Below are 9,698 nucleotides of genomic sequence, written 5' to 3'. Positions count from 1 at the left end.
TGGACTATCCTTCAGGCTGTCAGTCACAGAAAAAATATACATATGCCCAGAGTATACACTTGTGTTTGTTCAATGTTATTTGGGGAAAATATGCTGCATGTTCTCCTGCCTCTCCTAGTTTTACATCTTGAATTAATGCAATTTATTCTAATTTATGGCAACTGTTTGAAAGGCTCATTCTCCATTTTCCCATTTATAAAGAGGTTATTTACATGGAAGTGGAACACGTAGAAGAATGAATTTATTTGGAAAATCTGGTGGATTCAGGTAGAGAAACTGAGCAGACTTTGGCTTTGCATTAGCACTGTGCACAAGAGCTGGTGGTGAGGACATCTCTTGTAACATTTTTATGCCTCTTTATATATAAGAATAAATTTATGGAGAACTTTTTCCATGCTTCTTAAAAAAGCATTATACAATTGAGCTAATTGCCTCCCTTCTCTCTTGTTCTGTATTCTTGTATTTCTATAGCAGCTCTCATAATAGTACCTACACACTCTAATAAGAGAACTAGCGAAGACGTGGGAGGAAATGTTTCTTTTTCCAGGACAAGATTACGCTAAGGTCAAAAGTCAACAAGAGGAACTGTCCCTATTTTTCTTAAAGTCTACCTCAAGTCTAGCAGGATTTTAAGGAAATCATAGTTTATTGCCGTCACGAGTATCCATTTTCTCAAACTACTTGTTTAAGACAAACTCCCTTGGCACAGTGCTGGGCCCTGCCTTTGTTCTTGCCACAGGGACTCTCTGTTAAAGGATCAAATAGTGGAAATGAAGTCTTCAAAGGGTTTATTGAGGTGGTTGCAGAAGTAGATACTTCAGATGTCCTTTGGAGCACTCATGAAATTTCATTTCCTGCTGACTGGTGAAACTTTGCTAATATCTTATATGGATTTCTATAAATACAGCTACCAATATGGAAAGTAACAAGTCATACAAGTGAGCTGTATAGTGTCCCATATATGTTTCTCAATCATATCTGTATGTGTGTATGTATGATTACTTAATCCTTGTAACATTTTTATATAGCATACCCTCCTGTTATACTTAGTAATGTTACATAAATGAAGAAGGCAAGTGGTCTCTGGGGAGGTGAAGTAAGATGTGTATGGGCATTGTTATTTGAATGCTAGGACCTCTCATTTGAACATTCCTAGTTTTAACTACCACACTATTTGCTGTTCTGGCTTGCTATCATTTTAACCTGAGCATAATTCCTGTGTGACTTTGAAGACTCTTTGTGAACAGCCTTCAAGACTCAAATGTTAAAGGGTTAATTGGCAAATGGTGAGCTTTGAGAAGTGGTTAGATCAAGAGGGCCCCGGCCTCATTAAGAGATTCACAATTTAGCAGCATAGGAAGACTGTAGAAAGTAGGAGGTTTGGCCTTGCTGGAGGAAATAGGCCACTAGATACATGACAATAAAGGTTATAAAATTCTTCTCTTGTTCTGTTTCCTGGCCATTTCCTATGAGCTTCTTTGTTCCACCAATGGTCCCTGCCTTGTCACTGCACTGGTGAAAGTGCATCAACATAAAATAGCACAAAATTGGTAGGACCTTTAAAACCTTTGTCCTCTGTAGAAGAAGTGCAGGGACAAAGACGAAGTAGAGGTGGTGGGAATGGCTAATCAATGAATGGGCCAATTTGAGACCCATCCCTCAGCAAGAAGTACTCCCTGACACAATTAATGGTGCACTGTTATGATTGCAGATTGAAGCTTAGCATAACTGTCCTCTGAGAGGCTCCACACAACAGCTGACCAAAACAGGTACAGAGACCCACATCCAAACAGACAGAGCTCAGTGGGGAAGCAGTGGGGAAGGACTGAGGGAAATGGAGGTGATAAGGACTCCATAAGAAGACCGACAGAATCAACTAACCTGGAGTCTTGGAGGCTCTCAGAGACCGAATCACCAGTGCAATACTGAGCATGGGCTGGACCTAGTTCTGCCTCATGATGTAGCAGGAACAGTGTGAGGGGGGACTGGGTGGAGAGGAGCCTGTGATAGGGAGGTAAAGTATATAAATAAAATAATAGAGAAAAAGAAATGAATGTAGTGTTAGTAAGAAAATTTAAAAAAATAAAAGAACCCAATGTGAAACTCAATGATCATGTATAAAAACTTCTGAAACTAAGAAGCCGACTAATACACATCTCCCATAATTTAATTCCTCAAGACACAGTGATGAAGAGAAGAGAATGACTGACCAGTGGGCATGGACTTCTGCCTCAAAATAGGCATGTAAGTCTTAGAGCGAATCAGAAATCAGACCTGCAAAATGTTAAAGTGGTATAAAATTAAGACCTGGTTTCTGTCCCATCTAATCAGGAAGCTGTATTATTGTCTTATGGTAGGGACAAAATACCTAATAAACACAACTCAAGGAGCAAAAGGTTATTTTACCCCATGATCTGTGGGTGTAGCCCAGGGCAAGAAAATACTGACATCAGGAGCTTGATGCAGGGGAGCACATTGCATATCTGTTAGGAAGCAGAGAGTGATGAATGTGGATGCTCAGTTTGCATCCTTCTTTTAAAATAAACCATCAAAGAATTACTCACTTATTGACCTTCTTTCACATCTTGCTTGTTAGAAGCTTTATATAATGCTGGTTAATTTAAAAGAAGAAAGAAAGAAAGAGAGAGAAAGAAAGAAAGAAAGAAAGAAAGGAAGGAAAGAAGGAAGGAAGGAAGGAAAAAAGAAAGAAAGAAAGAAAGAAAGAAAGAAAGAAAGAAAGAAAGAAGGAAGGAAAGAAAGAAAGGAAAGTCCCCCAATAACTGGAATGGAGGCTTACCCTGAGAGGAAGGAAGCAAATAAGGAATGAAGGGAGGAAAAGAAAAGAATTCTATCTTGGAATGTGTTGGGACAGAAAGAGGCGGAGAGAGGCCCATGATCAGTCTCGGAAGGCTTCCTAGAGGAGGTTCGAAGGGCTCATTATGACAGTAAGTTGATGGACCAAAGAAAGATTTATTCAACTCTATTTGTGGAATCAGTCTCCCTGTTAACATAAGATATATGAAGATGATATTTACTGCAGTCTTGGGGCTAAAAGAGCTAAGGCTTAGAGAGAAAAATGTCTTGCTCTGAGTCACATAATTCTTGTAGGCTCCAAGTCAGTATCCAAACCTTTCCACATTCTTGTGGCACATGACTCTGAAATTTATGCAGGCAGCTGGGGGGACATAGCCCCAACTCTCAGTGTGCCGTGCAGTTTTAGTCCTCTTGCTCTACCCTGAACCATTGGCACAAACAGACATAGGAGAGCCTTTCCACTTCTCTGCCCATCCCCATTGTTCAGGCTGGGGTCCTACCATCTAAGCAAATATCAGCATTCAGATGTGGGAAGTCTGTGCCTTCCTGAAGCTGAGTGTCAACTGTGTGGTTCACAGGTAATCATAAGGCCAGCGACTGGGTGTATCAGTCTCTTTTCTGTTACTATGGCAATAGTACCTAAGAGAAACAGCTTACAGAGAAGGGTTCATTTTGCTTCATATTTAGAAGGGCCTGTCCATTATGGACAAGAAGGCACAGTGTTCACAGCAGTACAGAATGCTATATTCTCTTGCCACAGTTGGTCAGGCACACTGAATTGTGGGTTATAACCCACAAAGACTTGCCCTTAGTGATGGCTTCTGCCAAACAAGCTTCACCCTCTAAAGTGCTTACCAGGCTCCAATAAAGTGACAAAAGCTTGGAAACAAAAAGCCTATGGGGATGTTATACACAAAGGTGAGAGGTTAAAATATTTTGGCCTTTCATGACTTACTTGCACAGAACTCTGAAACTACTAATAGAAATCGTAAGAAAAATACTTTCTGGGATAAGAATAGCGAACAAGAAATATCTAAAAGAGACTGAAGTCATGCGTCACGAAATGTCACATATGCACAAATGAGAGCACATGATATTAAAAAGCTTCTCCGTGAGTTTGCAGAAGGACACAGTGGGTAAGATGAAGGGGTAAGAACCTGAGTTTGAATCTAGAGAAGCCATGAGAAGTAAGGTGTGATGGAACACATCTGTAATGCTAGTATTCCTCCAGGAAGGTGGAAGGTCGACATAGAGTCTGTGAATGGGAGAGAGGGCAGTAGGCCTGGAGTAAACATTATCAATCAGCAAGGAGATCCTGTCTCAGAAAAGATGAAAAGGGAGGACTGACCCATTGTTCTCTGGTCTCCATTCAGATTCTATGGCATTCACATATGCACCCTCAGGCACACATTCGGGAACACATGGATTCCACACCACATAACCACCCCCCACACACACACACACATTTTTGCAGAACAAAGAAAAGTATCAACAAAATGAAGATGTAGCCTAAAGAATGGAGAAAATAATTTCACCATGGAGTTAATATATAAGATATATAAAGAATTGAACAAACAAGCAAAGCCATAAGTAAAAATTATTCAAAGAATAGTAATTGGTCAAATGAATTCAAGAAGAATTCTCTCAAAAGAAAAAGTTTGACCTTCTTAGCTATCAGAGAAATATGAATTAAAACTACTGTAAGATTCCTTCTCAGACCAGTAAGAATAGTCCTCGTGTGTGTGTGTGTGTGTGTGTGTGTGTGTGTGTGTATCATATATATGTATGTGTATGTCATATATATAAGAAAAAGAGGTTATCAATTTGAAAGTGAGGGACACAGGAGTGGTTTGAGAAAGAGTATCTAAGAGGAAAACAGAGGAAAGTGATGTAATTTTATTTTAACTAAAACACATTGAAATAAAATTATCCAATGATATGGGTAAAAAAAACAATCCTTTGCAATTGGTTATTATGCTATAGCTGAAAATCATCACTGCAGTGGTTCCTCAAAAAAAGATAAGTAGAAGAAAGAAAGAAGAAAGAAGTTAGAAAGAAAGAAGTAAGAAAGAACGGAAAGAAAGAAAGAGAGAGAGAGAGAGAGAGAGAGAGAGAGAGAGAAAGGAAGGATGGAAGAAAGCAAAGAAAATCAAATAGAATAATAGAATTACCATATGATCCAACTTTAGTCACTTTTGGGTATACCTCTAAAGGAATTTAAGTCAGTACATCAGAGAGATATTTGCATATCTGTGATTATTGCTACATCATTCCTAGTAGCCAAGGAGTGGAGCGAGCATAGATACTCATCAGTAAAAGAATGGATGCCTGAAATATGTTACACATGCACAAAAAAGATTCATTCAGATATGAAGAAGACTTAAATCAAAACATTTGCATGAAAATGGATGTTTTATCCTGTATGTAGACTCTAGCTTTCCAAGACTTATGTACATATGTACACAGACATAAAGATCTGTATTGAAACCAAGTGAGGGACTGCATGGAAGCAGGAAAAAGCTAACAAGACTAGAGGAAAATAGAGGGTACTTTTATTTTTTGGTTTTTTTATTTTATTTTTTATTTTTGACATAAACATGTATTGTGTAGACAGAAGGAGGATGATTCATAAAAATAGGCAGTTATAGAAAAAGAAAGGGGTGGGAATGAATAGGAGAAAAATACAACAAAACACATATATCTTGAAGTATAAAGAAGGAAGAAAAGACAAGGAAACTGCAGCAGTAGAGATAAATTCAAGTACCATGCCCTCCAACGGTCAGACAAGCCTTCTGTACAGGATACTTCATTCGTTCACACAAGCACGATACAACTCAACATTGTTGAATACCTCATGCAAAAATCTTAGAACAAGTGACAGCTGGTTTTATTTGCTGTCAGTCAGACCCCAATCCTAACTACTTTCTGCTATAAGATATGGCCAATTCCAGGTATTTAAGGACCAAAATGGAATGTTATACTTAGTCTCTCACTTAGAATCACTCAAAACTCCACTGTCCTGCTCAGGATGTGCTGAACGTTCTGATCGTCTGGGCTTAGGCTGTTCTGCGGCATGCCCACTTCCAGTTGGTATTGTTCCTTAGTATTCTCTACAGCACTCTGGTTGTTTCCTTTCCTTCATATCCATTTCTCACTTAATTGGCCCCATCTCCAGCAAAACCACTCATTCTAATTGAATCATGTCCAATTCAGGAACATGGGTGCTCATTCATTTTATTTCCATGATTATCAATATTGCATTTTTCCAATGTCTGTTGTTTCTCTCTTCAACTATGTGTCATCAGGTCTCTTTGTTACAGGTATAGCTAACAAGATCATTACTTGTTTACACTGTTTGCATCAATCAGCTTGTCTTTGCTGTGAGAAAATACTCATGATGATTAAAATATCAGTTGTCGAATTGATGAGATCTAGAACCCCCTGGGAAATGAGGCTCTGGGCATGCCTGGAAGGTTAACTCGATCAGGTTAACAGAGATAGGAAAACTCACTTACTATGAGTGGCATTGTTACCTGGTCTGGGATACTGAACTGTATAAAAAGGAGGAAGTGAGCCTATTATACAAATACATTGTCTCTGCTTCATGATTTTGGATATGTGAGAAAAGCTGCCTCAATTCCTGCTGTCATGACTTTCTCTAGGACAGACTACAACATTGAACAGTGAGTGCAAGCAACCCCTCCTTTCTTGTGTTGCTATTGTTAGAGTATTTTAACAGAACAATTAAAAGAACAACTAAGATTATATTAAGCACATGGACAAAGAAAATATTTGTTTTGCTCTCGTTTCTAGAGGTCTCAGTCATGGTTGCTTGCTTTATTTTTCCAGAAATGGTGGACAGAAAGATAGTGGAAGATATAGTGGAACAAAGCTGGTAATTTAATGGAGGGGGAGAGAAAGGGGGGGAAGGAGGAAGAGGAGGAGAACAAGAACAAGGAGAACAAAAGAGGAGAAAGAGGAGGAAGAAGGGAAAGAACAGGAACAAAAAATCAAGGGAGGAGAGGAGAAGAGAAGAGGGGGGGGGAGAGGAGAGGAGGGGAGGGGGAGAGAGGGGGGGGGGAGGGAGGGGAGGGGGAGAGGGAAGAAGGGAAGAGGGGGGAGAGGGAGGGAGGGGAGGAGGGAGGGAGGACAGAGGAGACTGAGGGGAGAGGAGAGGAGAGGAGCAAAGAGAGAAACAAACCTTCAAAGGCACAGAGTACACAGAGGCAGAGTACACAGAGGCATACATCCACCAATGAAGACTGGCATTTTAGTAGTTCATTTAATTTTGACCACATCAATGAGTAAATGCTGTGGCATGTCAGTAACTTCATGGTTCAATTACTTCTCAGTGGGAACAAAAACTATAGACTAAGCCTTCATCACTAGTGCTTCTGAAGGATATTTTATAGCCACACTATAATAGTATTATATAAAGACTTTGGACTAATTGTATCTCTGACCATCACATGGATTCTTCTATTTTTAAAATACATTTATTATTATTGGATATTTTGTGTATTTATATTTCAAATGTTATCCTCTTTTACCGCTCTTCCATCCCACCTCCACTCCTTCCCCTGATTCTATGAAGATGTTCCCACTCCCACCAACCCATTCCCACCTCAACACCATGGCATAACCCTACACCAGGGAAAAGAGCCTTCACAGGACCAAAGGCTTATCCTCCTATTGATGCCAGACAATGCAATCCTCTGCTACATATGCAGCTGGAGCTATGAGTCCCTCCAAGTGTAATATTTCATTGGTGTTTAGTCCCCAGGAGGTCTTGGGGACTGGTTGGTTGATATTGTTGTTCTTCCTATGGGGTTGAAAGCCCTTTGAACTCCTTCAGTTCTTTCTCTAGCTACTCCACTGGGGTCCTTGTGCTCAGTCTGATAGTTAGCCGCAAGCATCCTCATCTGTATAGGTAAGTCTCTTGTAGAGCTTCTCAGGAGACATCTATATCAGGCTGTCAGGAAGCACTTCTTGGCATCAGCAATAGTGACTGGGTTTGGTGGCTGCATATGGGATATATCCCCAGGTGGGGCAGACTCTGGATGGTCTTTCCTTCAGATCTTCCTCCACTCTTTGTCCCTGTATTTCCTACTGTATTTTGTTCCCCCTTCTAAGGAGGACTGTAGCATCCACACTTTGGTCTTTCTTCTTGAGCTTCACGAAGAATTGTGAATTATTCTTGGAATTATATCTTGGAAATTCTGAGCTTTGGGGCTAATATCCACTTAAAAATGAGTGCATACCATGTGTGTTCTTTAGTAACTGGGTTACATCAATCAGGATGATATTTCTGAGTTCTATCCATGTGCCTAAGAATCTCATGTAATAATTGTGTTTAATAGCTAAGTAGTACTACATTGTGTAAATGTGCCGCATTTTCTGCATCCATTCTTCTGGGTTTTTTCCAGCTTCTGGCTATTACAAATAAAGCTGCTATGAACATAATGGAACATGTGTCCTTGTTATATGTTGGAGCACCATTTGGGTGTAAAGAGTGGAATAAATGGGTCCTCAGGTAGTACTATGTCCAGTTTTCTTAAGATCCACCAGACTGATTTCCAAAGTGAGTGTACCAGCTTGCAATCCCACCATCAATGGAGGAATGTTCCCATTTCTCCACATCCTCACCAGCATCTGCTGTCACCTGAGTTTTTGAACTTAGTCATTCTGATTTGTGTGAGATGGTATCTCAGGGCCATTTTAATTTGAATTTTCCTGATGATTAGGGATGTTGAACATTTCTTTAGGTGCTTCTGGGTCGTCGATATTCCTCAGTGGAGAATTCATGGTTTAGCTTTATATTCCATGTTTTTAAGGATGACTATTTGTTTTCCTTGATTCTAAATTCTTGAGTTCTTTGTGTAAATGGAATATTAGTTCTCTAAAAGTTGTAAGATTGGTAAAGATCTTTGGTTGCTGTTTTGTTCTATTGACAGTGTCATTTGCCTTACAAAAGCTTTGGCAATTTTATGAGATCCTATTTATCAATTCTTGATCTTAGAGCATAAGCCATTAGTGTTCTGTTGAGAAAATTTCCCTCTGTGCCTATGTGTTCAATACTCCCCCCGTTCTCTTCTCTTAGTTTCAGTGTATCTGGTTTTATGTAGAAGTCCTCTATCCACTTGGACTTTAGTATTGTACAAGGAGAAAAGAATGGGTCAATTTGCATTCTTCTACATGCTGACCTCCAGTTGAACCAGCATCATTTATTGAAAATACTGTGTTTTTTTCCATTGAATAGTTTTATCTCCTTTTTCAAAGATGAAGTGACCGTAGGTTCATTTCTTGGTCATCAATTCTACTCCACTGATCTACCTACCTTTCTCTGTACCAATACCATGCAGTTTTTATATCAATTGCTCTGTATTATAGCTTGAGGTCAGGGATGGTGATTTTCTCCAGAAGTTCTTTTATTATTCAGGTAGTTTTTGCTACCCTGGGTTTTCGTTATTTCTAACTCTGAGAAGAATTGACAAGGAATTTGGTTGAGGATTGTATTGAATCTGAAGGTAGATTTGCAGGATGACCATTTTTACTATATTAATCCTACCAATCCATGAGCATGGAAGATATTTCCATTTTCTGAGATTTTCTTTGATTTCTTTCTTCTGAGACTTAAAGTTCTTGTCATACAGATCATTCACTTGTTAGGTTACATTCATCCCAAGACATTTTATATTATTTATGACTGTTATGAAGGGTGTTGTTTCCCTAATTTCTTCTCAGCCTGTTTATCCTTTGAGTAGAGGAAGGCTACTGAATTGTTTGAGTTAATTTTATAGCCAACCACTTTGTGGAAGTTGTTTATTAGGAGGAGTTCTTTGGTGAAATTTTGGGGTCACTTAATCTGCAATGATGCACTTAAT

This window comes from Rattus rattus, chromosome 3 (genome assembly GCF_011064425.1).
Source record: "Rattus rattus isolate New Zealand chromosome 3, Rrattus_CSIRO_v1, whole genome shotgun sequence".
NCBI lineage: Eukaryota > Metazoa > Chordata > Mammalia > Rodentia > Muridae > Rattus > Rattus rattus.
Note: the sequence above shows the minus strand (reverse complement) of the source record.